Consider the following 7,017-nt stretch of genomic DNA (forward strand, 5'->3'; position numbering starts at 1 on the left):
TCTCTTAAGTGCTGTTACCTTTGCAAATGGAGTCTAACCCTCTGGTAAGTGACAGGGTGGGTCTTTGGTGGCTGGTACGCAGTGCTGATTCATTTTGAGAAGAATTATTTTCACTGATTGGTGGACTTTTGTTACATTTTTGAGACTCATGCACTTGGGACATTAATAACATTTATGGACACATTAATATGGAAAGTGTTCATTTCACAATATATTCATTGAGACTGTTTGTTGGCCATTATTATGATTGGGTTTATATGAACTATTTAAAGTGATAACAAAACACATTTTTGTTATTACTAAACCGCTGGCAACAAAAGGTAAATAAACCCCATTATGTATTTTTGTAGCCATCTTTCTTTTTTCATGGAATAAAGCAATAAGTTGATTTTACTGCCGAGTGTGACTCTCATTTAATGCATATTTTCTGTGGTCCCCATAGACTCAATACGCCCATGCCTCATTTCTGATTGATAGCTATACTTCCCTTTAAAAGCTATTGTAGGGAAAGACACATCAGAAACTCCAGAGCCTTCTCTTTCTTTCCCCTCTACCTAACCCCAGTGAGGGTTCCCTATTTTGGTTTATGCCATATTGGCTTTTGATATTCTTGCTCACCCCCTTCCCTTTTTCTTATTTTCTCTCTATCGTTCTTATTCCCCCTTCATTCTGTTTTGATTTTCTTTTTAATAGCAGAGAGAATATTTCAGACTGCACATTTTCTCTAGATCAGCCATCATTACCATGATGTTTTAAGTGGTAATGACATGTAGTGCTCTACAAATATTTGCATCTTATGATAACGTATTACATTGATCAATATATAACTTTCTGTAACCATAAAAAAAATAATATTTCAAATAAAATTCTAATTTCTAATAAAAATATATAGACAGCAGTAACTCCACTGTTTAGGGGATCATATAACTAGTTAGTGTTTATTATTGTGGGATACTGTATTGGTCTGTGATTCCCTCCCCAGTTTTGCATTATTTAGCTTCCTATTTCTAGTCAAATAAATTCTTCCAGTCCACCCAAATGTAGTATTTTATGTATAGGAGGAGAGTGGCATGACTGCGAGCCAATCGGATGTGCAGTGTGCAAATATACTGACAAGGAATATGCAGACCTTATTACCTGCTTCAGTATCTTTACTTTTCAATCAGCAGGCTGAGTGCAAGAAAATAACATCAATGAATTCCTTAACTTTAATACTGAGAAAGTGGTATCATCCTTCTGGCTGTTCTGTGTGAAAGAACTGTGTAATTCTCAGGACTGAATGGATAGAAATACAAATCATTTGGCAGGTAAAACATCTCCCTTATAGGTATCTAATCTGTGTATTTAGAGAAGCTAGGGGTATGGCCCAGGCAAGTCATTGGGAAGTTACTGCAAAAGCATGGGCAGCACCACAGAGGATTTCAGGGCACGGTTGTGAACACTGTGAGAAGCCGCCATTGCCATGGCCATGTAATTAAGCACCTTGTTTGTTCTGGATCAGTTAGGTTAGAGGGCTCGAGTGGGTGGGCTGGGTATTTTATGGAGAAAACATATCTGTCCTTTAGAAAATGAACCTGCCATAGTCCTTTCTTCTGTTTCATCACACTTAGAGGTATTCTCAATAGTCTGCTTTCATTATCTGTGTGTAGCACTACCCCCAAACAAGTCACTTGGTAATATGGGTTCTCTGTTCTGGTCCCTGAATCCTGGAGTGAAAAAACATTTGTAAGATCACAAGTGTGGATATCTCTAACTCGTCTGTGAATTTGTATCAGGGAATAGACACAAGACTGTTTAGTGGTAATTAAAATGAATGTATTGGTATGGGTTTGAGTAAATGGTGGTTTGAGCATAAACGAACATACTGTATAGAGCAGAGGTCTCAAACTGGTGGCCCTCCAGCTGTTGCAAAACTACAAGTCCATGGAGGCGTTGCAAGGCTGACAATTACAAGCATGACTCCCACAGGCAGAGGCATGATGGGAGTTGTAGTTTCACAACAACTGGAGAGCCACCAGTTTGAGACCCCTGGTATAGAGGGTAGGTTCAAACTCAGTCTTCTAGAGAGTATAATCACTATATCAAAGTAACATAGAATAGAGTTCTGTACCACTAGACTGGAACTTATGAATCAGCAGTCAGCAATAAGCAGTGATTATACAGTACGTCCTATCTGCAATGTATATATTAGTACTATAACTAGTTTAGAGTTCACTCTTGGATAATAGCTAGGACATAATGCAATGTCCCCTGAGAGGTACCTCTTAGCATAGGTAATAAGTAAAGGTTTCTGTGTAACAGCTGTAAAGGGCAGTCCTTAGTCCTTCAGCCAGCTAGTGTAGGGGCCCAGTTGTACCATTGGTGCACATGATAATAGTCCCAGTCAAGCCTGCAGGCAGCTATAAGGCTACTAGATGGCTACTAGATGGCTACTAGACGGCTACTAGATGGCTGCATGGTCAGTCAGGCACTTTGTCTCTAGCAGCAGCTCACCAGTTCCAGCGATATTGCAGCTCACTATCTGGTCACACACTCTGATTAGTCTACTATCTGCTCTGCCACCAACATGCAGCAGTGGTGGTACACACTGAACAGCGATGTGTACTCTTAGGACCCCTTAAGGTAAAAGAAAGTGAAATCCTGTACAGCCTGGGAAAAGAAGCTTGTTGGCACAATGTCTCTACAGGGGACACACCTATGCTGGCCTCGGTCATAGCTGGATTATACGAACAAGTCTCTTGTGGGAGACCGGGTTGCTGAGAGGGCGCCCCTTGCAGCTGAGTGCATCGTACCACTGGGAGAGAGACAGGAAAAAAGGTGCCCAAAGGTGCATTGGTTGCCGGGTATGGTTGCTGAGTCGCTGGGCTGCTGGGGAGCACAGGTAAGCAGGTTGGGCAACCGTGCCTGGATGGGTTCCAGTGGAGCAAACCGGAACAGGGTCAAGCCAGACCAGGGGTCATACACAGCAGATCCAATCCGATACGAGGTACAGCAGGATGAATCAGGAGCAGAGTTGTAAGCCAGGCCAAGGGTCAACACCGTGTGGACAAGCGGAGGTACAGGAGGTGCAGGCGTGTGTGCGTAGTCAGGTCCAAGCCAGGGGTCGGTGCAGGTGGAGAGCAGGGAGAGTCAGGCAAGCCAGGTAGTCACAGGAATCAGGTAATCAGATACAGGCAGCGGGTACAGAGAACACGGGAGCTGACGATAATCCGATAATCCAGCAACCTGCCTAGTTTACAGCAGGCTTAAATAGACCAGCAGGCGCCAACTACCATCGCCGTGTGCGCACACACGTTTGTGCACGCGCTCGTGTGAGCTCATGCGTTAGCATGCGCATTGGCGTGCGTCCATGGAGCATCTGCGTGCGACTGCCACTGTCGCACACCTATGTACGCGCATGCACCCAGGAATTCGCCCGGTGCAACCGTAACGGTTCCTGGCAGGATCGCCAGTTCAGCGATTGCTTCCCTGACACATATCCAAAACATCTGGTTTGTTTGCCATCCTAAAACAAAACTACTCATCTAACCTGAACTCTAGCCTTACCTTTAGTTTTGCACTTTTGTACAGGTGCCTTACCTGTACTGAAATTGGTTACTTCGATTTTACTACACACTGTGAGCTTGTAAGAGTGTGCATTGGAAGGTGCAGAAAGTCAGATTTTCCAGGCTAGAGGAGGATTAGCTCCTCTAACGCTTTCCATCAGAGCCTTACTGTCCATGTGTCTTTTAGTAATTGGATTTCAATTTTTTTAATCATGGAGGCTCAGCATCACATATGGGGGTGACCCACTCTTCCAGACTGACACCCACCCATCTAGGCATTTTGATATTTGATTTAGTCCTCCCAACAGCCAGCCTGCTGCTTGTATCAGGGCTGATGGCTCTTGAAGGGAGTACTAAGGCAGGGTGGCGGGCTGTTTTCAGCAAAAAAAATGGCCTCTCCCACCAGCCAGGGCCAGCCTGCATTGTATAAAGGACATCTATGGTAACCCAATGTGTTTCATGAGTTCATTCTTCAGGGGTTGATGCATAGACACGATCTATCAAGTAAAATGGTTAAAAGAAATAGCATAGTAATGAACATAATCATTATACTTTATAGATTATGTCTATGCATCAAACCCTGTGAAGTGAGATTGAACTCACGAAACACGCTGGATCACCATAGATGCTATGACATTATTTGATGACTGTATGTAACGGATTTGTGCATTTGGACCAACTGTTTTGCAAATATGACACCTTTTCCCAGTTCTATTGCTGGTATACTCAATGAACCTATATGTATTTATTACTGGCTGTGTGGCACATCTAAAGTCCCAATGGGCAAAAACTCTGTATTTGTATGTACAATGGGGATGGAGGCGCCTGCCAGGGTACAACCAACCATATACTGTTTCTTGTATAGAGAACCACAGAGACCTGGCAATGACATCACTGGGTCTAAAAAAAAAAGATATGAAAACAAAAAAGTTTTATTCAAAAATGTAATGAGCATGTTGATGAAGGATGAGAAGGGACCAGGGAAACCACAATTTAACGTGAATCTATGGTCAAAATGCAAAAATCAAATGTTTATTTCCACATTGTATTGCAGTTATTTCTAGTCTACTCCTAATATGAGCCTGAGGTTTGTAAACTTACTTTGTGAAGATTCCCACATATTTACTATCTTGAATTATGGGACACATTCAAATTCCTAAGTACTGCTGTGTCACACATTTCACAGAGCCTGCTTTTTGAACTACAGAGGAAGAGTTTTAGAAGGCGAAGTTACAGTTATCACTGCTTGTCGGCAGCAAGGTACCGTGGGATATGTAGTCCTCAGAAATTGAAAGTATACAGCAAAAGAGAAGCTGCCAAGCATGCATGGACTCCAAGAAATTGTTCAAAGGGATGGCCAGCAGACAGGCAGCCCTCACACTGTGAAAATAGTTTTTTCAAGCAAGCTTATATTAGATTGCCAAAAAGAACTATTATTTCAATTATTACAATGCTGATGTTATACAATTAAAGTGTATGCTATGGCCATAGATTCCTTTAATCAGTTTAAACTTTATCTTTAAAATGTGTCCATCTGACACATCATTCAATTTGCACAGTTTTCTGGTCTGGAGCACCCTGTGAATTATTCAACAAATGGTAAAAATGTGCTATATGAACTCATATGTGATTGAACCTTATTTTTCACTAATCTGTTAGCCCAAATCTCTGGATTTATGCAATACGGTGGCATAATTCAGCAGCAGAGAACTAAATGGACAATGTTAATTGGTTTTCCTATAAAATGCTTCAGTTTATGAAGAAATCATCCGTGCCAAAGTATTAAATGCATCTGCTGACATATTTAATAATTGCTAATGCTATCTATGTCATATATCCTAGTAATGATTTACAGTAGCAAAATTGGTATTTCTTTAGTTTAAAAGAAAGTGCTTCATCTTTAAAATACAGAGGGTAAAAAAATGAATGTCTCACTCCTGACTGGTGATCATCTCTCCCTTGGATCCTGTTCCATTTACAGAATGCTTTGATAACAAAATAAGTACTTATTAAGCATCTATTTCTTGCCAAAGCATCTCTTTTAAAGTTTGGATCGGTTTGGGAAGGGTAAGAAGAACCTCTGCTAGGTCTTAACCTTCAGCTGATTTTAATAGATTGTTCGCATTTCCTGTCCCAGTAAAAATGTTGTCACTGAAACAGGAAATAAATGAAATCTCCAAAATGGTGCAACAGACAATTAAAAAAGAAAATGACAAATGTAATAACCATTCCCTGCCTTGGTTAAGGATAAAAACATATTTTTTTTCTGTTTAACCACTTCAGCCCCGAAAGGACTTACCCCCTTAACGACCAGGCCATTTTTTGCGATAGGTCACTGTGTTATTTTAGCTGACAGCTGCGCGGTCGTACAACGCTTTTCCGCAAATAAATTTATGTCTTTTTTTTCTCCCCACAAATAGAGCTTTCTTTTGGGGTTTTTGATTACTTCTGGCGTTTTTACTTTTTGCGCTATGAACAAAAAAAGATCGTAAATTTAGAAAAAAAACAACAATATTTTTTCTTTTCTGCTATAAAACATACCCAATAAAAATTTTTTTTTAAATGTCATTTCTTCATCAATTTGGGCCAATATGTATTCTGCTACATATTTTTGGTAAAAAAATCCCAATAATATATTGATTGGTTTGCACAAAAAGTTTTAGCGACTACAAAATAGGGGATAGATTTATGGCATTTTTATTATTATATTTTTAACTAGTAATGGCTGTGAGATTTTTAGCGGGACTGCGACATTGCGGCAGACAGATCGGACACCTAATCGAAATTTATGACACTTCTTTGGGGACCAGTGACATTATTACAGTGATTAGTGCTAAGAATATGCACTGACATGTACTAATGGCACTGGCAGGGAAGGGTTTAACATCAGGGGCGATCAAGGGGTTAAATGCGTTCTCTGGGTGTGTTTACTAACGGTATGGGGGATGGGCTGCCTGGGTCAACACACAGATCCATCTTCCTGCATAACAGACAGAATGGATCTCTGTGTCATCCCTTGACAGAATGGAGATCTGCCTTGTTTAGTTTGATCCCCGTTCTGTCTCTGGTTGGTTCCCCTGCTAGCCAATTGGCGCATGCAATGCCGTGTACAATCCCGATGTACACCTATGCCCATTCATGCAGTCGAGCCAACCTGCCACAGTGTAACTGCGGCGGCTGGTTGCGCCTTACCCAGAAAAATTTAGCTAGGAAACTGTAACTGCCACACTATTCTACATATCCTCCCAGGAAGTCAATGCACTTGCAACATCTGTCCTGCAGCTTCTTAAGTCCCTACAAATAAAATTCTTCCAACTGCTGGTGTAACCACTCATTTGCAGCATTAGTTGCCTCATGCCAAATCGTTGTCCCTTTAGGTGTTTTTTGAGATTGGGGAACAGGTGATAGTCAGAAGGATCCAGGTCGGGTGAATAGGGTGGATGGGGCGTCACTCGAAGGCCTAAGGAGGTCA

The sequence above is a fragment of the Lithobates pipiens genome, unplaced genomic scaffold (genome assembly GCF_037356315.1).
Source record: "Lithobates pipiens isolate NorthernLeopardFrog02 unplaced genomic scaffold, aLitPip1_a1.2 Scaffold_18, whole genome shotgun sequence".
In the NCBI taxonomy this organism is placed as follows: Eukaryota; Metazoa; Chordata; class Amphibia; order Anura; family Ranidae; genus Lithobates; species Lithobates pipiens.